The sequence below is a fragment of the Rhipicephalus microplus genome, unplaced genomic scaffold (assembly GCF_043290135.1).
Source record: "Rhipicephalus microplus isolate Deutch F79 unplaced genomic scaffold, USDA_Rmic scaffold_12, whole genome shotgun sequence".
In the NCBI taxonomy this organism is placed as follows: domain Eukaryota; kingdom Metazoa; phylum Arthropoda; class Arachnida; order Ixodida; family Ixodidae; genus Rhipicephalus; species Rhipicephalus microplus.
Genome location: NW_027464585.1, coordinates 41,279,822 through 41,303,742, shown reverse-complemented (window position 1 = coordinate 41,303,742; position 23,921 = coordinate 41,279,822).

The following is a 23,921-nucleotide window of genomic DNA, read 5'->3' as shown; positions in this document are numbered from 1 at the left end:
TGTCGATTGTGAGTTCAAACGTGCAGGCGCATTGCATAAACCGAATGGAATGAGATTGAATTCATACAGCCCGCCTGGTGATGCAAAGGCAGTTTTTTCTTTGTCTGCTTTGTGCATAGGTATATGCCAATAACCAGGCTGTAGGTCGAGACTGCGAAAAAGTTCATCAGTTTGCACAGTGAAGTGCGTCGTCAATTCGTGACGTTGAATGCGCATCTTTGCGCGTGATCTTATTAAGTGCAGAATAATTGACGCAAAATCACACTGAACTGGTAGGTCACTAGGAGGCCGCAGAGTGCGGATGCGCGTCGCATCAGCTCCGCGCATTTTTGTGGTTTTCGACATTTGCTTGCCCGTCATTCTCTTTACAGTCTTTCTAACTGACTGCGGAAGTCTTGTGGACTCTCCCTTTATCATATATAGGCAGGCGAGCCATATTTGGCTAATCTGTGAAGATTTTTCATACAACATGCCGGCCGGATAAGTCAGCTGACGGGCACGGTATGCATGACGCGTCGGCGTCGCAAACGAATGCTACCGATCCGCTGTGCTGGCGTCTGCAATGGGCGTCGTGCAAGTTGGTAGCGAGGAGATGTCACCGATGGAGTTCGGGAAAAAACAAGGCCGAAGCGTGGTAAAGCATAACACCAAGAAAGCGGCTGGAGATGCCGACCCAGCGACGAACCAGCTAGCACCGCCAGCGAGTTCCAAGAAGGCCACGATCATGCAAAGAGCGACGCAGCATGTTAGGAAAATCAGCAAGGCGAGCAGAATGCCCAACCTGCCGATGGATGACTACAAGGTCATCGCACGATGCCGGAACGGCTTGAACGTAATGCAGTACCTGAAGAACCGCATCCAATGCTGCATACGCAACGCGGCAGGGGTGGCACGCGAAAAACCCAAGGAGAACAGCATTTGTCTGAACGAGCATTATGACTTGATTGCGGTAAGCACGCCTTCAGAATATTGTGAAAAACGGTACAGAGGCATTTGCAAGCTGAATATCGGTGACCACGATTTTAAAGCGAATGCCTACAGAGCGGCGCCAAAGAACACATCGAAGAGCATCATCGATGGCATATCACTTGACAAAAAGCCAGCAGACGTGGTGCGAAGTCTCGCGAACCATCGTAACCCGAACGTCCTTCAGGCCAAGCGCATGAGAAACGTGACGAACATTATCATCCTGTTTGACTGATACTACGTGGCCTGTTACGTGAACTACGGAGGATTGGTACTAAGCTGCACTCTGTACAAAAAACATTTCGACAAGCGCTACCAGTGTGCTCGTCTGGGACATATGGCTGACGTGTGCCCCAGCCCAAACGACAAGAAGTGCTGTGGGTGCGGATGCGGCAATCCACCCAACGATAATCGGTGCGAGCCAGTGTGCCTGCTATGCGCAAAGGATCGCCTCACCAGAGACCGCAAATACAAAGTCAGGTACAAAACACCCTACCTTTTCAAGCGACAACAATGAGAGCGCAGAATGTGCGAAAAGACTGAGGCCACCTATAGCAGCAACGGCACTGTCAACTACGCAAGGGAGGGCTCTCACCGATGCCACGCATCAAGACGACGCAGGGGCTACAGACGATTGGCCATGAGAGAGAGCTGCGCGCGAAGCCGCACTCAATTTAGTACTCGTTCTCGAGCGCACTCCCGCAGTGTCTCCCGGCCCCGTTCAGTGACGACTGGCAGCAATTCGACGACCCAAGGCACCTGTGCCACAGCAGCCAAAAGTGAAACAGTATTCGACCCCCATAACGTCAGGTGGGTGGACGTCACCTCCGGTCGCGCTCCTCATGCACCGCAAACACGAGTGCAGGCTGCCATTATCACAAACCCCAGCGTACACCAACGCGAAAGTTCTGTAACAGTACCAACAGCGAACCAGAAAGCTCAATGCAGAAACGACTACATGAATTCGAGTCCCTATTCAGAAAACTACGCCAGGAGATTGATAAGTTGAAAACAAAATTGCCACGTTCAAGGGGGAGGCCCCTACAGTCACTTTACCTTCCCCTCTTTCTAGACCCGTCGACGCCATCGCCGCTGCTACTACCCGTCTAGAATGCGCCAGAAGCTATGGACGCTCACGATGTGCACCCCATACCCTCTGACCGTAAAAACGCTAGACCCGAAGCAGGCTGAGCTTGTCAAATAACAAAAACGCGAGGGGAAACTCTGCGAGCGAGCCGACAGACTCGACGACAAGGTAGATGTGTGGTAGCTTGGGCTTGTTGGTATGACATGACGATAGTTATAGCGCGAGAACAAAACGACGACACAGAAACAAGAAGGACCGCATTTGTCTGAACGAGCGCCATAACTTGATTGCGGTAAGCACGCCGTCAGAATATAATGAAAAATGGTACAGTGGCATTTGCAAGCTGCATATCTGTGACCACAAGTTTAAAGCGAATGCCTACAGAGCGGTGCCGGAGAACACATCCAAGAGCGTCATCAATGGCCTATAGCGCTCGTGTCTTTCGTGTCCTTCTTGTCTCTGTGTTAGCACTCATGTCTTTCGTGTCCTTCTTGTCTCTGTGTTAGCGCTCTTGTCTTTCGTGTCCTTCTTGTCTCTGTGTCGTCGTTTTGTTTTGCGCTATAACTATCGTGATGACAAGGTAGACCCGATAATAACCCAAAAAGTGCGGAACCGCAAAACGTAACACCGCAATAGCTACTCGGAGCACCTAGAAGACGACTACGACGAAGAACTGAGCTCGCGACAGTGACAGTGAAAACAGGCAGTTGCTTTTGTTCAATAAACACCCTTAAAATTTGGTGAAAGTGCTGGGGTAGTCTTTGAAGCTGGAACTACGAAGTTGCACTTTACCTCCAGTGCCAGCAATGCCGGATAAAAAACCTCCATTCATGGTACCTTCTAAGTTCCCGCCTCTACATGTCCCGGCGCGCGGCCACTGAGTCACCCACCGATCTTCATTATCACTGCCGGACAAGAGATTTAGGAGTGGCTGGCTACTTACCACAAGGTGAGCGCAGCGACCAAGTGGGATGATGCGGCTAAGCTGACCTATGTAAGCTTTTACTTTTCCGGCGTCGCTAGTCTCTGGTTGCACACTCACGTAGCCAATATTGTGACATGGGGTTCGTTCAAGTCGTCCTTTTCGCAAGTCTTTGACAACCCTGCTGTGCGAAAACTCCGCTTAGAACAACGACTTCGTGAGCACGCTCAACAATCAGGAGAGACCTTTACCAACAACATTGAGGACTTCTTGACTTGTGCAAGCGGGTAAACCCAGCGATGATTGAAGCCGACAAAACCAAACAAATCCTCAAGGGCATATGCGATGATGCACTTCAAATGTTGTTAGCTAATGACCCACAATCCATAGCTGATGTCGTCAGCTTGTGCCAGAGTTTTGACGAATCGCGCAAGCAGCGCGCCTAAACACGGCGCTCTCTGAAACCACGTGACTCGATCGCCGCCTTGACTCTCGGAGACGAGAATGACATGTTGGCTCGCATAAAGCAGTTTGTGCGTGAGGAGGTCGCTAGGCAGCTCTTCATTTTATAGAGCATGCCCAAACAAGCGCAAACGCATCCTCTGGCCCCAGATCATTTGGCCCCGGCCATATGGCACGTCATACAAGTTAAGGTAGCTGACGCCTTGCCTTTCGCTATTTCACCACATCTGGAGGCCGCACCTTTGACGTAAGCGCAAGTCGTTGCTGCCAGCAAACTTGAACAGCCCACTTATGCTACCTCACCGGTTCCCGTTTGGTCATCACCGGTTCCGCTCAGCCGGCCAATCGCAGCGTTTCCGAATGCGTGGCGCACTGCAGACAACCGTCTGATTTGCTATTTTTGCGGTCACGCAGGACATGTGGTTCGCTGGTGCCGCCGCCGTCTTCTGGCTCTCAGCGACATCATGCAAAGATGGTCGCATGACTCTCCGAGTCTTAATGACACAGAACGTCAACAAGGATCCTCTTCACCTGACCGCCCCTCCCCCTCAGTCAGTCATTGATCTCCATCTCCTCGATGTCACTCCCTGTCACCTATGCGCCGTTGGCCCTGCCCTTCAGACGCGGTAAGACAGATGCCTCAGTTTCCGAGGCACGAACTGCGTCGTCATCAAAAGAATCAAGTCCTCGCATTTCTCCGACAAACCTCATCGACGTTTCTGTGGACGGTTACCGTACTCTTGAGCTTGTAAACACTGGTGCTGCCGTTTCAGTAATTGATTTAAAACTTTGCCGCCTGCTTCGGAAGTTTACAACGACGCCAAACGGATCGTCCCTCCGTACTGCCAGTGCTCACCATATTCACCCATCAGCTGCCTGTACCACACGCGTTCTCATCCAAGATGTTTTGTATACCGTAGAATTTCTTCTGCTACAGCATACCCACGAAGCGCCATCAGTCTTACCTCAAGCCCTTGGTGCCAACGTTTAAGCTTGTTGGGTGTCATCGCTAATGCCTCTTTTGTTGTGTATATTTATGTATCTAAGTTTTACAAATAATACAGTGGTGTAATCACTGCCATTACCATGAATATATATGCAAAACTATACTTAAAAACGCGCGTGCCAAGTAAAGCATGAACGACTCATCTTATTCTTATCACAATGACTGAGCTTTGTATGTGACGAACTATATGGCTAGGATATCACGCGACGCTTTGGTATTTTCTTGTGTACACTGTTTTTTGACATGATTTACGTCTGGTTATTACGAATGCTGTGTGCGCAAAGAAGTGATTTCTGTTTTCTTATGTTATCTAATTATATATATATATATATATATATATATATATATATATATATATATATATATATATATATATAGGCAGGCATGGTGGTTGAGTGGCCGTAGCGTTGCATATAGTCTAGTAGATCCTCCGTGAGCGGTCACAACGTGGTTTATTTCGACGTTTCGGCCTAGAGTCTGGCCTTCATCAGGAATAAAGATACAGTTTGTCGGTGCTCAGCTTTATACAATCTCAAATCAGAGGGCAAGGTAAGAGGGAAAAAAAAGAAAAGAAAAAAAAAGAAAAGAAAAGAAAAGGAAAGAAAAAAAAGAAAAAAAGAAAAAAGAGAAAAATAATATACGGTGACCGCCCCTCGGGTGCCCCCCTTCCACTTTTCCCTCCACTCCCCCCCCCATCTCTCTCCCCCCTCTCCCCTTCACCTTTCTGATGTCAGCGGTCTGTGTATGTTTCCGTTCCCTAGCGCATTCCTCCCGATCAGATGGTCCCTCCTGGCACTGGCGGTTCGGTGTGGGGCAAAAAAGAGCTTTTCAGGAAGTCCTAAGCCTTTAACTGCTCGGGGTCCCGTAAACAATTCGTCGTAGAAGGACGGGGGCCGCGTATTGTGGCAGAGGCTGGTCAGCGGGCATTTTTGGAAGTTCTAAGCCTTTAACTACTCCGCGCCCTGTCAACATTTCGTCGTAAAAATAGGGGTGCCCTGTATTGCGGTAGGCTATGCAAGCGCGTGCAATGCGAATTCCTGGCCCGCTTCTAAATTACGCGTGTCGTGGGGGCCTCCCGGCGGTGCAAATGGTTGCTGTTGGGCATGTCGTGAATGGTACAAATGATTGGGTAGTAAAATAAAACAGAAAACAGACGACAGCTGCACTTAGGAAGAGTAGTTACACTTGGAATTGTTTTAGGTTGTCCAGTGCCCTTCGCAGCTGAAGTGCCGTGAACTCAGTTACTATTTTCATCGTTGCCGTTATTGTTTTCTAATGCTTTAATTGCTGCAAGTGTACCAGGATTCTCATTTATTCCTCTATCGAGGGTGTTAAATCGGTGGATAAGGTATGACTCTCGTTGTTCACGTTCTCGATTTGATTTAAATCCCGTCTCTAAGAGCGTTACTGATAGTTTGTCGAATGCATGGTCGGGAAGATTGAGATGTTTTGATAGAGGTAGACTTGGGGCTGATTTCGCATGGGCTCTGTGATTATTGAAGCGAATCCTAAATGGTGTTTCTGTTTGTCCGATGTACTGCATACCACACACGTTGCATTCGAGTAGGTACACCACATTAGAAGAATCGCATGTTAGGTTTCCTCGTATGTTAATCGAAAACTTGGATTGCGTGCTGGTTGCTTTGTCTGTTTCTCGCATCGCCTTACATACAAGACATCGTGGCTTTAAGCAAGGGCGGCATGAATTATTGGGGGGTGATGTGTTAATTTGGGAGTGGACAAGGGTGTCTTTGAGGTTACGTGGTCGTCGGTAAACGACGCCTGGAGCGGATGGGAATGCGCGTTTCAGACGTTCACTTTGTTCCAGAATGTTGTAATGTCGTTTAAGGATTTTGTTTACATTGGGAAAGTTTTTGCTGTAAGTCAAGCAGAGGTTTGTTCGTTGTGGGTCTTCTCGTGGTGGTCGCTTCATAAGTAAGTCTTCACGCTTTAGTTTTCTCGCTTTTTGAACAGCGTCACTAATTACATGTGGGGGGTATTTTTGTTGCTCGAGCATAAGTTTTAGCCTCTGTGAGCTCGTGTCAAAGTCAGCGTCTCTAGAGCAGATTCGCTTAAACCGGTGAGCCTGGCTGTATGGAATACTGTTTTTACAGTGGCGTGGGTGATCGCTTTGGTAATGAAGGTATTGTTGTCGATCCGTTGGTTTGCGATATAGGGTTGTAGAGAGCTTCTCTTCTTCTATCGTTATGGTAACATCAAGAAAATTTACGGTAACTTGCGAGTATGTGTGTGTGAAGTGTATGTTCGGGTGTACAGTATTGTAAGTGTCTATGAAGCTGAGAAGTTCGTCCTCGCTGTGGGTCCAAATAAGAAAGATGTCGTCTATGTATCTTCTGTATAACATTGGTTTCAAGGAACTTTGTGCAAGAAATTCAGATTCTAGCTTTCTTATAAATATGTTGGCATAATTAGGTGCCATTTTGGTGCCCATAGCGGTCCCGCTGATTTGTCGAAAATACTCTTGGTTAAACTCGAATGAATTTAATTCGAAGACCATCCTCGTCAATGTTGCAATGGCAGAGAAATCTGGGGTGTTAGATTGTCTATGGTTTGTGTACATGTTTCTTAGTGCAGCTATGCCGTCATCGTGAGGAATATTTGTATATAATGAAGAGACATCAAGGGTAACCAAGTACGAGTTTTTCGGCACACAGATACCCGCAATGTCTCGAAGAAAATGTGTGGTGTCTTTTATGTATGACGCGAGGGTGCATGGAATGTGGCTTATTAGTTTGTCCACGTACCCTGATATGGGTTCAGTTATTGTACCGATGCCCGATATGATTGGTCGACCTGGGTTACCGGGTTTATGAATTTTTGGGAGGATATAGAAGCGACCTGGAGGAGGGTATGCTGCTTGCATCAGTTTGTGGTCAGTGTTGGTTATCTTTTCTGCGTCCAACAGTTTCTTTAGTTCTGTTGATACGATACGTTTGTATTTGTCTGTCGGATCACCTGGGAGGCGTTCGTAAAATCTTGAGTCGTCTAGTTGGCGGTATACTTCTTGTAGGTAGTCGGTTGTATTAAGGACTACAATTGCTCCTCCTTTGTCAGCGGGTTTTATTGTTATGTCTGTCCTAGATGCCAAATTTTTCATGCTTATTTTTTCAGATTTGGTCAAGTTTTCTCGGTTTCCTTTCTGTCTGTGGTATTCGTGTACTATATCTTTCTGTACTGCGGTGATATAAAGGTCCAAGCACTTGTCTCGATTACTGTTCGGTGTTCAATCATTTGATTTACGACGGTGAATTGTTTTGTGGTTAGAAGGCCTATCTAAGAAATATTCGCGCAACCTTAAGCTTCGAGCGAAGTTGTCGAGGTCTCGGAGTAAGTGGAATTCATCGAAAAATTTTGTGGTCGGGCAGAAGCTTAGTCCCTTAGATAGCAGTTTTACTTCGTCAGGTGACAAGCTCGTGTCCGATAAGTTTACAACCACAGTGTCACACGGTGTGTTCCTAGATGGGTGCTCGTTTGTACCATTAGTGTTTTCCTGGGTGGTGGTGTTGTAATGATAAGGCACTGTATCAGGGAACGCGGGTTTGGGCACATGGTCTCTTTCGAGTTTATGAAGTTTTGTGGTCCTGATGGCTTGGTATTTATTCTGCTCAAATTCTGTTAATCGCGTGATTTCTTCGTTCGATAAAGTGTTGTGGTGGAGAATGGTGTTGGTCATAGCGACCAGTTTCTTTACCTGCTTGTCACTATGATGAAGAGCAATTTCTGTTAATTTAAGGGATGCCTCAAGGAGGACGTTTTTCCATGTTATTTGGTCGTGTTTATCTAGATTTGTAGCGGCTGGTGTGAGGGAGAGTGTCATACCCTTGGGGGCTATTCTAGCACGAAGGTACACTTGCAATGTTGATTTATGCATTTCATGTCTAATTCGTTTGTCAGCAAGTTTTCGTACTTTAAGGAAAGTGGCACTGCAACTGGGAAGTGATGAGCTGGACTTACATTTCAGAAGTCAATCTTCTTTTGGGTGCGGGGATGGCACTGATGAGGTGCGCAGGTTGTAGTTATGTCCGGCAGGCCTTCGTCGTTGTGGGGAGAATTTCGGCGTTGGGCTCCCGGCGAACGTGTTCGTTGGCAGTTCCGGGGTCCGTAATAGGGGGACGCGGTTCCGTAGTTCGGCAGGTTTCCCTTTGAGTAGTGGTGTAGTGGTGCTGTCGTGTAGTGCTTCTGGTCTCGACATCCGCAATGGAGGGACGCGTGTTGGCTGTTCTGCAGACTTCCCCCCTAGTAGTGGTGCGCTGTTGATGATGGTGAGGGGGTGCTTGAGGCTCGCGGGAGTCACAGTTTCGTTGATCGTCGGGAACTCATCTGTGGTGTTGGGTGGGTGTGGGGCTCCTGGTGTATGTTGATATGCAGAAGTCTTCTCGTGGGTGTCTTGTTGTGTTAAACGTATATTCACGGGAGCTGCTGGTTGAGTCGACCACCCCGTTGTAGATTCAAGATCTCCACGACCGAGTGCTCCACGACCGAAAGCACTCGGTCGTGGAGATCTTGAATCTACAACGGGGTGGTCGACTCAACCAGCACCTCCCGTGAATATACGTTCAACACAACAAGACACCCACGAGAAGACTTCTGCATATCAACATACACCAGGAGCCCCACACCCACCCAACACCACAGATGAGTTCCCGACGATCAACGAAACTGTGACTCCCGCGAGCCTCAAGCACCCCCTCACCATCATCAACAGCGCACCACTACTAGGGGGGAAGTCTGCAGAACAGCCAACACGCGTCCCTCCATTGCGGATGTCGAGACCAGAAGCACTACACGACAGCACCACTACACCACTCCTCAAAGGGAAGCCTGCCGAACTACGGAACCGCGTCCCCCTATTACGGACCCCGTAACTGCCAACGAACACGTTCGCCGGGAGCCCAACGCCGAAATTCTCCCCACAACGACGAAGGCCTGCCGGACATAACTACAACCTGCGCACCTCATCAGTGCCATCCCCGCACCCAAAAGAAGATTGACTTCTGAAATGTAAGTCCAGCTCATCACTTCCCAGTTGCAGTGCCACTTTCCTTAAAGTACGAAAACTTGCTGACAAACGAATTAGACATGAAATGCATAAATCAACATTGCAAGTGTACCTTCGTGCTAGAATAGCCCCCAAGGGTATGACACTCTCCCTCACACCAGCCGCTACAAATCTAGATAAACACGACCAAATAACATGGAAAAACGTCCTCCTTGAGGCATCCCTTAAATTAACAGAAATTGCTCTTAATCATAGTGACAAGCAGGTAAAGAAACTGGTCGCTATGACCAACACCATTCTCCGCCACAACACTTTATCGAACGAAGAAATCACGCGATTAACAGAATTTGAGCAGAATAAATACCAAGCCATCAGGACCACAAAACTTCATAAACTCGAAAGAGACCATGTGCCCAAACCCGCGTTCCCTGATACAGTGCCTTATCATTACAACACCACCACCCAGGAAAACACTAATGGTACAAACGAGCACCCATCTAGGAACACACCGTGTGACACTGTGGTTGTAAACTTATCGGACACGAGCTTGTCACCTGACGAAGTAAAACTGCTATCTAAGGGACTAAGCTTCTGCCCGACCACAAAATTTTTCGATGAATTCCACTTACTCCGAGACCTCGACAACTTCGCTCGAAGCTTAAGGTTGCGCGAATATTTCTTAGATAGGCCTTCTAACCACAAAACAATTCACCGTCGTAAATCAAATGATTGGACACCGAACAGTAATCGAGACAAGTGCTTGGACCTTTATATCACCGCAGTACAGAAAGATATAGTACACGAATACCACAGACAGAAAGGAAACCGAGAAAACTTGACCAAATCTGAAAAAATAAGCATGAAAAATTTGGCATCTAGGACAGACATAACAATAAAACCCGCTGACAAAGGAGGAGCAATTGTAGTCCTTAATACAACCGACTACCTACAAGAAGCATACCGCCAACTAGACGACTCAAGATTTTACGAACGCCTCCCAGGTGATCCGACAGACGAATACAAACGTATCGTATCAACAGAACTAAAGAAACTGTTGGACGCAGAAAAGATAACCAACACTGACCACAAACTGATGCAAGCAGCATACCCTCGTCCAGGTCGCTTCTACATCCTCCCAAAAATTCATAAACCCGGTAACCCAGGTCGACCAATCATATCGGGCATCGGTACAATAACTGAACCCATATCAGGGTACGTGGACAAACTAATAAGCCACATTCCATGCACCCTCGCGTCATACATAAAAGACACCACACATTTTCTTCGAGACATTGCGGGTATCTGTGTGCCGAAAAACTCGTACTTGGTTACCCTTGATGTCTCTTCATTATATACAAATATTCCTCACGATGACGGCATAGCTGCACTAAGAAACATGTACACAAACCATAGACAATCTAACACCCCAGATTTCTCTGCCATTGCAACATTGACGAGGATGGTCCTCGAATTAAATTCATTCGAGTTTAACCAAGAGTATTTTCGACAAATCAGCGGGACCGCTATGGGCACCAAAATGGCACCTAATTATGCCAACATATTTATGGGAAAGCTAGAATCTGAATTTCTTGCACAAAGTTCCTTGAAACCAATGTTATACAGAAGATACATAGACGACATCTTTCTTATTTGGACCCACAGCGAGGACGAACTTCTCAGCTTTATAGACACTTACAATACTGTACACCCGAACATACACTTCACACACACATACTCGCAAGTTACCGTAAATTTTCTTGATGTTACCATAACGATAGAAGAAGAGAAGCTCTCTACAACCCTATATCGCAAACCAACGGATCGACAACAATACCTTCATTACCAAAGCGATCACCCACGCCTTTGTAAAAACAGTATTCCATACAGCCAGGCTCACCGGTTTAAGCGAATCTGCTCTAGAGACGCTGACTTTGACACGAGCTCACAGAGGCTAAAACTTATGCTCGAGCAACAAAAATACCCCCCACATGTAATTAGTGACGCTGTTCAAAAAGCGAGAAAACTAAAGCGTGAAGACTTACTTATGAAGCGACCACCACGAGAAGACCCACAACGAACAAACCTCTGCTTGACTTACAGCACGAACTTCCCCAATGTAAACAAAAACCTTAAACGACATTACTACATTCTGGAACAAAGTGAACGTCTGAAACGCGCATTCCCATCCGCTCCAGGCGTCGTTTACCGACGACCACGTAACCTCAAAGACACCCTTGTCCACTCCCAAATTAACACATCACCCCCCAATAATTCATGCCGCCCTTGCTTAAAGCCACGATGTCTTGTATGTAAGGCGATGCGAGAAACATACAAAGCAACCAGCACGCAATCCAAGTTTTCGATTAACATACGAGGAAACCTAACATGCGATTCTTCTAATGTGGTGTACCTACTCGAATGCAACGTGTGTGGTATGCAGTACATCGGACAAACAGAAACACCATTTAGGATTCGCTTCAATAATCTTAGAGCCCATGCGAAATCAGCCCCAAGTCTACCTCTATCAAAACATCTCAATCTTCCCGACCATGCATTCGACAAACTATCAGTAACGCTCTTAGAGACGGGATTTAAATCAAATCGAGAACGTGAACAACGAGAGTCATACCTTATCCACCGATTTAACACCCTCGATAGAGGAATAAATGAGAATCCTGGTACACTTGCAGCAATTAAAGCATTAGAAAATAATAACGGCAACGATGAAAATAGTAACTGAGTTCACGGCACTTCAGCTGCGAAGGGCACTGGACAACCTAAAACAATTCCAAGTGTAACTACTCTTCCTAAGTGCAGCTGTCGTCTGTTTTCTGTTTTATTTTACTACCCAATCATTTGTACCATGCACGACATGCCCAACAGCAACCATTTGCACAGCCGGGAGGCCCCCACGACACGCGTAATTTAGAAGCGGGCCAGGAATTCGCATTGCACGCGCTTGCACAGCCTACCGCAATACAGGGCACCCCTATTTTTACGACGAAATGTTGACAGGGCGCGGAGTAGTTAAAGGCTTAGAACTTCCAAAAATGCCCGCTGACCAGCCTCTGCCACAATACGCGGCCCCCGTCCTTCTACGACGAATTGTTTACGGGACCCCGAGCAGTTAAAGGCTTAGGACTTCCTGAAAAGCTCTTTTTTGCCCCACACCGAACCGCCAGTGCCAGGAGGGACCGTCTGATCGGGAGGAATGCGCTAGGGAACGGAAACATACACAGACCGCTGACATCAGAAAGGTGAAGGGGAGAGGGGGGAGAGAGATGGGGGGGGAGTGGAGGGAAAAGTGGAAGGGGGGCACCCGAGGGGCGGTCACCGTATATTATTTTTCTCTTTTTTCTTTTTTTTTCTTTTTTTTTCTTTCCTTTTCTTTTCTTTTCTTTTTTTTCTTTTCCTTTTTTTCCCTCTTACCTTGCCCTCTGATTTGAGATTGTATAAAGCTGAGCACCGACAAACTGTATCTTTATTCCTGATGAAGGCCAGACTCTAGGCCGAAACGTCGAAATAAACCACGTTGTGACCGCTCACGGAGGATCTACTAGACTATATATATATATATATATATATATATATATATATATATATATACATATATATATATATATATATATATATATATATATATATATATATATATATATATATATATATATATATATATATATGTGTGTGTGTGTGTGTGTGACGCTATGATGAAAGGGTGACGTGGCCTGGCTCATACCCCATGTTTATTCTTTTCTCTCACTTCTTCCTTTTCTATTCTACCAACCATCACTTCATACGTCACACGATTCCCCCTCCCCCCGAAAGCTGGCACCGGTTACAAACTACAACAAATTGAAAACAAAATAAACAAAATAACTGCCAAATTTGCAGTTTCACGTCCCGACGGAGTTCCACAATCTCACTAAATCTTCAAGGCCGAGGAAGCAGTCCTGTGAATTTTATGACGACTCTGGCGGACGAGCTTGACTGTTGCGTTCTGAACAGACTGCACTACACAAGGGTACTGACAATACTGCTTGAACTGTTCTAGGGACTAAGCAAGGTTGGAACGCATTGTTCCATCGGCGGCTCGTATGTCGTCGGGGTTGTATTTTGCGTCTTGAATGGTGCAATTCCGGTGCTTCTTGCTTTCGTGCTTTTTGACAGACTGTGACAAAGTGCCTGAGTTCTTGCGGTGTGCAAGCAGTGCTTCCGCGTCTTTCTCGGCGTTTTCTGTGGTGGTGAAGTTGGTGTAATAGCAAGTGCAGGGAGTGTCTCTGGTGACTTTTCTTTGTACGAAAGTGTCAGACGTCTTGAATTGGTCTTTGGTTTCGAGATCTTATTTTTTGATGTTCTTCAATTGCTGAGTGCGCTTCCGTCGAATTTTGCGTTCGTCGATGCACTCGTTGTAGTCTCTCTCGTTGAAGCATGAGTTTGTGAACTGGGCTTTGCTTGCTTTGCTGAGACTGCTCAGGAAATGGCTGCAGTGGCACCCGTTCCGGAATGTGGCATTCATTTCCTTCGGTGTTTGTCGCGTCCTATAGACAGCTGATGAATGGTGAACTAGTGTCTTGCTTGTCGGGCATAGTTGGCAATGCGTTATCATTGCTAGCATGCTGTTCAGAGGCTTCGGTGACGGGGTTCATTAAGGGCGCTTCCGAAAGACAACTGTGTACGAGGTTTGATGTATCATGCACTTCTGAATTTGTTCGATTCAGGAATTGGTGAGCTCTGCATGTGAGCGCCACAGGTGACATGGCATTATTAGGTTTGAACTGCAGATTTTGGCAGCAGTGCCGTAGAATTGACACGAAGCTCTTCAGGGGCTTCTTTTTCACTGTTCGCTGCGAGTAGTTCTTGCGCCTGGTAGCGTGCGACGTTCCATGCGCCTGAGCCTTCTGTTTTGTTTGGTCTCTCGAGAGTGTGTGCACCAAATGGTGATGCATGAAACCGTACGGTAGAAGTATGGCTTGACAGGGTATTTTCTCGATGCGCCAGGTCATCTACCATGAATACGGCGTCCTTATAAGGTAAGTGGTGAGCGTTAGAAGTGCTTGAAGAACCACGTGCCGAAAACCCAGGTGGTGTACCACGTATGCGAGACGAAGAGTGAATTGCATCAGGTGGTTGAGCAACGTCTCGGGTCATATGCTGAAGCGATGACTTTCACGCAGCAGGGAGGCGCGCTTGATGGTTAGGTTTTTCCCAATATACGCATGGCCTTCTGTATGTAAACTCATGTGCCACTTCGTCTTGAGGCAGTTGTCGATTCGCGCTGGGCTTTTGAATGGTTGAAGACTGCTTAAGGAATTGACGATAGTGTGCGGTTGTCTCTAGATGGTTGGCATTGAGCATGTCTTGGTCATAGTCGTTAAAACGGGTGATCATCTCCTCTGATGTTTTGCCATGATTCGTCATTTTCAAAGATGTGGGTGAGGTAAAACCTAAATGCCTAACCGGAGATGTAGTCAGTGAAGTTGATGATCATCTCCCGTTCCGACCAAGATGCAGCGGTAGCTCGAACAGATAAACCAGTCTTGTACGAGTCCATCGTCCGCTGCTCTGGTGTACTTGGGGATGGGAAGGTCAATAGATGCTTCTGACATGATCCTGGTCGATGCGTATTGCTAGGCGCTTGCACGGTAGTCCATGTATGCTCAGGGTGTCATGCGGAGAACTGCGTAGATGTGATGAAAACGCTATGATGAAAAGGTGACGTGGCCTGACTCATACCCCATGTTTATTCTTTTCTCTCACTTCTTCCTTCTCTACTTCTACCAATCATCCCTTCATACGTCACACACACACACACACACACATATGTATATGTATATATATATATATATATATATATATATATATATATATATTGAAAAAGGGTTTATTGACGACTGTTGCGACGGTGGTCCTACGAAGAAACACGATCGTGCAAGAGCAACGGTTAAGCAGATGCCGGCGATGATCAGCACGAGCCGAGCGAGCGAAGCCCAGCACCCAGTACCCAAGCAGTGGCGATGTTGCTTGCCAACGACGCTCTTTCTTCTTCACAATTTGCCCCCGCCGAAAAAGAGCCATCCTGGCGACCTAAGAGTCTGGAGGCAGAGGGCTATAATATGGCTTAAGGCGGGCGACGTGGACGATGTCACGTCCACGCCGGCGCATGTCGTCAGATGGGGAAAGTGGCTCGATGAGAAAATTCACCGGCGAGGTTTGCTCCAAAACGCGGTATGGGCCCTCGTACTTTGGAACGAGTTTTGAGGAAATGCCGGGGGTTTGGTAAGGAACAGCCAGCCATACAAGTGATCCCGGGGAATAGTTGGGGCTTTGTGAAGAGTCGACGTTGTTTTCTTTCTGGCGCTGTTGTTCTCGAGACGTAAAGGTGCGTGCGAGTTCACGGCACTCTTCCGCATTTCGTTCAGCTTCGGACACAGATGGGCATTCGAATGCGTCAGGACGGTATGGAAGGAGAGTATCGATGGTGTGGGATAGTTCGCGTCCATAAAGAAGAAAGAAAGGTGAAAATCCAGTGGAAGACTGTGCCGCGGTGTTATATGCGAACGTAATGAATGGAAGAATGCGATCCCAGTTAGTATGATCGGATGTCACATACATGGCGAGCATATCGCCAAGGGTGCGGTTAAATCTTTCCGTGAGCCCGTTAGTCTGCGGGTGGTATGCCGTGGTCTTGCGATGAACAACATGGCATTCAGAAAGCAGAGACGTGACGACTTCTGATAGGAAGGCTCGACCTCGATCGCTTAGTAGTTCTCGAGGTGTACCATGTCGTAATATGAAGCGATGAAGGATGAAGGATGCTACGTCCTGCGCAGTGGCACTTGGAAGAGCGGTGGTCTCAGCGTAGCGTGTTAAATGGTCCACAGCGACTACAATCCACCGATTTTCATCTGATGTTGTCGGTAGAGGGCCATAGAGATCAATTCCGATCCGATCGAAAGGTTTGGCAGGGCACGGAAGCGGTTGAAGCGCACCGGACGAGTGGAAAGGCGGTGATTTGCGACGTTGACAGTCAGGACAGCCCATAACGAATTTTCGAACGAAATTATACATTCCGCGCCAGTAGAAGTGATGGCGAATGCGTTCGTAAGTTTTGAAAACTCCGGCATGATCACATTGGGGATCGTCGTGAAAGGAGGAGCAGATTTGTGATCGCAAGCTGCGCGGGACAACCAAGAGCCACTTACGACCTTCGGGGGCGTAGTTGCGTCGGTGTAGTAGCCGATCACGAATGGCGAAATGAGCAGCTTGACGTCGGAGAGATCGTGGTACCGCAGTGGTTGACGATCCAGAAAGACAGTTAAAAAGAGAAGCGATCCACGGGTCCTTGTGTTGTTCACTGGTAAAGGAGTCGAGGTCGAGAGATGCGATGGAGATACCAGTGGTTCCGCAGGCTGAGTCGGGAGGTAAAGGCGAACGCGACAGGGCGTCGGCGTCAGAATGCTTGCGTCCGCTGCGATAGATGACACGAATGTCGTACTCCTGGATTTGCAGTGCCCACCGAGCTAGGCGGCCAGAAGGGTCTTTCAATGTGGCGAGCCAACAAAGTGCGTGGTGGTCCGTTACCAGGTCGAATGGGCGACCGTACAAATAAGGGCGGAACTTGCGAAGCGCCTACACTAGCGCCAAGCACTCTTTTTCAGTGACGCTGTAATTGGCCTCAGCTTTAGTAAGTGTGCGACTCGCATAAGCGACGACGTATTCGGAGTAGCCCGGCTCGCGTTGGGCGAGGACGGCGCCTAGACCAACCCCACTAGCGTCTGTGTGAACTTCCGTTGCAGCTGTTGGGTCGAAATGCCGAAGAATTGGAGGAGATGTTAGCAGACTACGAAGCGTGTCAAACGCGACGTCGCAGTCAGAAGACCAGGATGAAAGGTCTGCATCACCGCGTAGGAGGTTGGTCAGTGGTGACATGATCGATGCAAAATTTCGCACGAAGCGCCTGAAGTACGAACATAGTCCGACAAAACTGCGCAATTCTTTCAGTGTAGTAGGTTTCGGGAACTCAGCGACTGCTCGCAGTTTTGCAGGGTCGGGTCGAACACCATGCTTGGAGACGATGTGCCCTAAGATGGACAGCTCTCGCGCGGCGAAGCGGCACTTTTTAAGGTTCAGTTGGAGCCCAGCGTTGGTTAAAGACGTCAGAACCAGTTGGAACCGAAGCAGATGCGTAGGAAAATCGGGAGAGAAAACGACAATGTCGTCGAGGTAGCATAGACACACAGACCACTTCAGTCCACCGAGTGTGTTGTCCATGAGCCGTTCAAACGTGGCAGGAGCATTACAAAGACCAAATGGCATTACGTTAAATTCGTACAGGCTATCTGGTGTAATGAACGCAGTTTTCTGGCGATCAGCTACTGCCATAGGAACCTGCCAGTATCCAGATCGTAAGTCTAAGGAGGAGAAGAATTCGGCTCCTTGTAGGCTGTCAAGGGCGTCGTCTATGCGCGGTAATGGATAGACGTCTTTCCGCGTCACCTTGTTTAACCGCCGGTAGTCGACGCAAAATCGAATCGATCCATCTTTTTTTCGAACTAGAACGACAGGAGATGCCCAAAGACTGTGTGATGGTCGAATAACGCGACGGCGTAGCATCTCTTTGACCTGGTCGTTGATGACGTGACGTTCTGCAGCAGAGACACGGTACGGTCTTTGACGCAATGGCTGGTGCCACCAGTGTCAATGTAGTGGTGCACTGCAGAAGTCCGACCCAATTGCGGCTGAGAAACGTCGAATGAATTCGCGAAGTGCTGGAGGAGATTAAGAAGCTCGGCGCGTTCATGGGCACCTAAGGTGTCGGCGATGGAACTCGAAAAGGTGTCACTCGATGAGCACTCCAGTGGGGAAAGGGCATGAAGTTCGGTCGAGGCGCTACTGCACGATTCGTCTGGCATGTTAAGGAATAAAGAGGAATCGAGGTACTCCACTCGACCGAGGCATTCGCCGGCAAGTAGCGTAAGCGGTGCAGAAAGGGGGTTGTGGACGAAAATATTGCTTCGGCCCGCAGTGACGTCGAGTGTAGCGAAAGGCAAGGAAACAGCTCTGCGGCTCATGAAAATGTCGGAAGGTGTAAACATTACTGTAGCTTCGTTATAGTCATCGCAGCAAACCGGGACAACGGCAAGAGAGGCTGGCGGAATTTCAGTGTCCTCACGCACGACAAGTTTTGGCGACCGCTCAAGGGTTTCGTGCAAAGGTTCGTCACACAGGTGCGAAAATTGAACTTCAGCGCGTGCGCAGTCGACGATGGCATGATGATTTGACAGAAAGTCCCACCCGAGGATAACGTCATGCGAGCACACCGAAAGGACGATGAACTCGACAACGTACATAGAGCCTTGGATGAATATGCGGGCCGTACAGGTGCCAAGAGGTCGAACTTGTTGTGCGCTAGCTGTACAAAGCGACAGTCCACAGAGCGGCGTGGTCACTTTGCGTAGAGAGCGGCAGAGCTGGGCGGCTATAACAGAAACGGCAGCACCTGTGTCGACGAAGGCAAAGGTAGAAACACCATCGACAGATATAGCGACGACGTTAGCTGGTGAAGTGCGAGGACTTGAGCATTTCGACGACGGTGCAGTTCTTGCCTCTGGAACTGCGGCGTTCAGTTTTCCCGGTTGGAGGAAGCGGGTCTAGGACGCATTGGGGACAGTGATCACCTGCGAGGAGATGGGGAGCGGGGAGAGTGAGTTTGAGGCTGGTGTGACCGAGACTCAGGAAAGTTAGTGCATCCATACTGCGGTGAGGGATTGGGAGCAGGTATGTGCATGGGCTGTGGGTCATACGGTAATGGCCGAGTAGCGTCGTGGAGTGGTTGGAAGCGACGGCGACAATATCGTGCCACGTGTCCTGGAGTACCGCAGGCGCAGCAGATCGGTCGATTGTCAGGAGTGTGCCAGGAATTGCTGACTCGTGGTGCGGCCCAAGGTGTCGAAAATGGGGCGGAGTGGGGAGCGACTGAAGACATGGGTGGCAAATGCTGCTGGCGGGGTCTGCTGCGTACCACCTGGGCATACGTAAGAGGCGCGGCCACGGGCTGCATAGCCGGCGCATGGGCAACAGGCATGGCCACAGGCTGCTGGTGGGCAGCGACGGGAACAGCCTGAGCTACCTCTTCGGCAATAACGTCGCGGAGTGGTGAGGGCAGACGAGAGGACGGCGGCTGCTGCGTGAAGGGAATCAACGACAGTTGCCGAGCTACTTCTTCACGCACAAAGTCTTTAATCTCTTGCAGGGTTGGTGAGTGGTCAAGAACAAAAGTGAGACTGGAGAGCGAGTCGGCGTGTGAGGAAAATGGCCGAGTCAGAGCGCGCTGCTTGCTCAACTCGTCGAAACTTTGACACAAAGTGACAAGTTCCGCAACGGTGGCAGGATTACGGGCCAGGAGCAGCTGATATGCACCGTCATTTATCCCTTTGAGGATGTGTTGAATCTTCTCCGACTCGGGCATGGTGGTGTTCACACGGTTGCAAAGACCAATAATGTCTTCGATGTAGCTGGTGAAAGATTCCTTTGGCTTTTGTGCGCGAGTCCGCAAGCGTTGTTCGGCTCTGGACTTGCGGACTGCGGGTCGGCCAAAAACGTCAGCAAACAAGGTTTTAAAGATGGACCACATCGTGATGTCGTTTTTGTGGTTGTTATACCACATTTCGGCCACATCAGTGAGGTAAAAGATGACGTAAGTCAATTTGTCCGCGTCATCCCACTTGTTGTTTGCGCTCACCAGTTCATAGTTAGCGAACCAGTCTTCCACGTCGGTCTCATCAGCTCCGCTAAAGACCTTGGGCTCTCGCAAACGAAGAACGCCGGGGTTGCTGGGGGATGGAGTGGAAGAGCCAGGTTGCGCGTTGTTGGTAGCCATGATGGGAGGTAGCGTTCGGTTGCACAGCTCCAGGTTCAGGCGACGGAGAATGTCAGCACCTTCCACCAATTGAAAAAGGGTTTATTGACGACTGTTGCGACGGTGGTCCTACGAAGAAACACGATCGTGCTAGAGCAACGGTCAAGCAGATGCCGGCGATGATCAGCACGAGCCGAGCGAGCGAAGCCCAGCACCCAGTACCCAAGCAGTGGCGACGTTGCTTGCCAACGACGCTCTTTTTTCTTCACAATATATATATATATATATATATATATATATATATATATATATATATACATATATATATATATATATATATATATATATATATATATATATATATATATATATATATATATATATATATATATTGTACCGGAGCACAGCGGCAGCAGCTCTGTTGTGCAAGGGTGAAACAATTCGTTGACGTCCATGTTGCTCGTGCTTGCCCGGTTCGTGCCTGAACCAGCTTGCTGCGGCGAACGCTTCTTCAATATTAAGTTTTTATGCGTGAATCCACTGTTGCATTTGGTGGAAACGAGCTGCGTAACGTACTGGAGCTCCGCAGCAGTAAGCTATCATATGATTCCGCAATGACTGAACGCGTCGATCCCCCACAAGTGACACGCCGCCGTCTGTCATGCACGCCGCCGTCTGTCATGTGCCCCGGTGTACTTCGTCTGCGTAACCCACTGGACTACAACGGCACTGAAAATCATGATGTCGAGGACTGGCTGGCAGAGTACGAGCGTGCTAGCATGATTAACAAGTGGGATGACCCTGCGAAGTTTACTCGCAACATATTCTACCTGAGAGAATCTGCCAGCATATATGGTTCACGAACCACCAATCCGACATTCTCACCTGGTTGGTTTTCAAAAATACGGTGACCTGGCTTTTCGGCCATCCAGCTATGCGAAATCTTCGCACTGAACTTGGCCTGCGGGCACCATTTCAGCGAAATACTGAGAGCTTCATGAGCTACATTGAGGATGTTATCGGCCTCTGCAGGTGCGTAAATGGGAGGATGACGGAGGCTGCCAGAATAAAGCATATTGTCACGTGGAAAATAAAAGTAGTCAGTATGCAGCCACAACACATCTCATCAACAATGTCCTTTCTTCACTGTCAGTTTGAGGAACCCTTTTTGAGTATGTCCCACTATGCCCTGTTACAGTCAGCCAAAACCACATATCACAACCCCCGGCAGCAAAAGCGCTGACCCGGCGAGCTTAGGGGGCCACAGCAGGAGGAGTGTGGTAAATTTGAGCCTTCATTAGTGCACCATGTCCCGGGACAGCAGAGCAGAAGAGGTTGATGGATTATCATGAACAATTTTATGTGTAGTGTCATTCACTCGTTAAGCACGCGGTATGGGCCCGTGAAACGTGAAAGGCCTGCATGTGGCGTAGGAATCAAAGAAGAACGAGGGAACCTGTGGGCAAGTGTACGTTGCGATGCGGCTCGTCGTAACGATGCTTCTGCGATTCTTGCGACACCGTTTCTCTGCTACGGGCAAGCTGGCGAACATGGTCAGCTCGGGCAATAGCGTCGCGTGCATATTCAGAAGTAGACTGCGCAGCGGCTTACAGAAATGTATCCAATCGCAACGTTGGTTCGCATCCAAACAGAGGGTAAAATGGCGAGTACCCAGCAGTGTCATGCCAGACGGAATCGCACGTGAAGGTCACGTAGGGTAGTGCAAGGTCCCAAACACGATGGTCGACCGAGACACATTTCGATAGCATGTCCGTCAGGGTGCGATTTACACGTTCTGGAAGCCCGTTTGTCTGGGTGTGGTACGATGTCCTGAGCTTACGTTGGGTAGAGCAGGACCGCAGGATATCGTCAACGAATTTCAAATGGAACGTACGGCCTTGGTCTGTCAGCAGTTCACAAGGGGCTCAATGCAATAAAATGAGATTGCGTAGTTGAAAATGAGCGACGTCTGTTGCGCAGCTTGTTGGCACCACTCGCGCAGCTGCATAGCGGGGTTGCGTAATCTGTAGAAACCGCGACCCACTTGTTTCCGGAGGCGGTTGTTGGGAAGGAACCTAGAAGGGTAAACAAAAACGAAAGAATGGCTCCGATGGGATGTCGATGGGCTGAAGATACCCGGCAGGGAGCCCCGACGGCTTCTTGCGGCACTGGCAAATTTTACAAGCGTTGACAAAACGACGTACACAGCGTGAAAGGCCAGACCAGTAGAAGCGGCGGCGCACACAGTCATATGTGCGAGAGACACCAAGGTGACCCGCGGTTGGCGCGTCATGGAGCTCGCGGAAAACTCTGGAGTGCAGGTGTTTTGGTATGAGCAGAAGTAGATCGCCACCGTTGAGCCATAAATCACGCCGATATAAGGTGTGGTCCTTTAAGGTAAACTTGCGAACAGAAGCATCTTGCGGTGAATATTCGAACTGTAGTATTAGGTATCTGATAACCGGATTGCCACGCTCGTTCCCTCTGATGAAGCAGCTGGTATATGGAAAGGACGCAACCCACAGAATCAGTGCTTTTTAGGATTGCAGTCGGCCACAGGGTAGCATGACAGGCAATCCACATGTTTGCGCAGTTTACCTTATTTATACACTAAGGTTTAGAAATACTCTGAGGCGGAGCGCCCAGCGGGTGAGATGACCTGTGGGATCTTTGAGGGAGGCGAGCCAGCAAAGAGCGTGGTGCTTGGTGAGAACTATAAATGGTCGGCCGTATAGGTAAGGGCGAACTTTCGGGAGTGCCCACACCAGCGCTAGGTATTCGCGCTATGTGATGGAATAATTACGCTCCGAGGGGAACAGCAGCCTGCTGGCATGAGCTATGACGCGATGCTGCCTATGTGGTTGCTGAGCCAACACAGTGCCTATTCCGTAACCAGTGGCATCGCTGCGGACTTCGGTCGGCGCTGGAGGGTCGAAGTGAGCCAGAGCAGGAGAGGAAGTGAGCAAAGTTGTGAGAATGGAGAATTCTGCTGCTTGCGAGAGACACCAGATAAACGTGAGATTTAGCTTGAGTAAATCTGTTCGGGGCCAAGCAATTTTCGCGAAGTTTTTTATGAACCGCCGAAAGTAGGAGCAGAGCTCCACAAAGCTGCGGACATCTTTGGTGTTTTTTTCACAGGAAAGTCCTTCACAGCTCAAACGTTTTCTGGGTACGGCTGTACGTCGTAAGCGTCAACAATATGCCCACCTATTGTAATGTGGCGGCGACCAAATCGGCACTTGGATGAATTCAGCTGAAGGCCAGTGAGACAAAATACATCAAGAATTTTGGACAGTTTCTCAAGGTGCGCTTCAAAAGTGGAAGCAAACACAATTCACGTCATCCAGATAACGAAGACACGTAGACCACATAAATTCATGGAGCAGGGACTCCATCGTTCATTCTAAGGTGGCGAGGGCATTACATAAGCTGAAAGGCGTGACCTTGAATTGTTAGAGGCCATTATGTGTTACAAAAGTTGTCTTCTCTCGGTCCATGAGGTCCAAGGCAATCTGCCAATAACCAGAACGAAGATCGATTGAAGAAAAGTAGGTGGCACCATGGACGCAATCAAGGGCGTCGTCAGTTCGTGGCAGA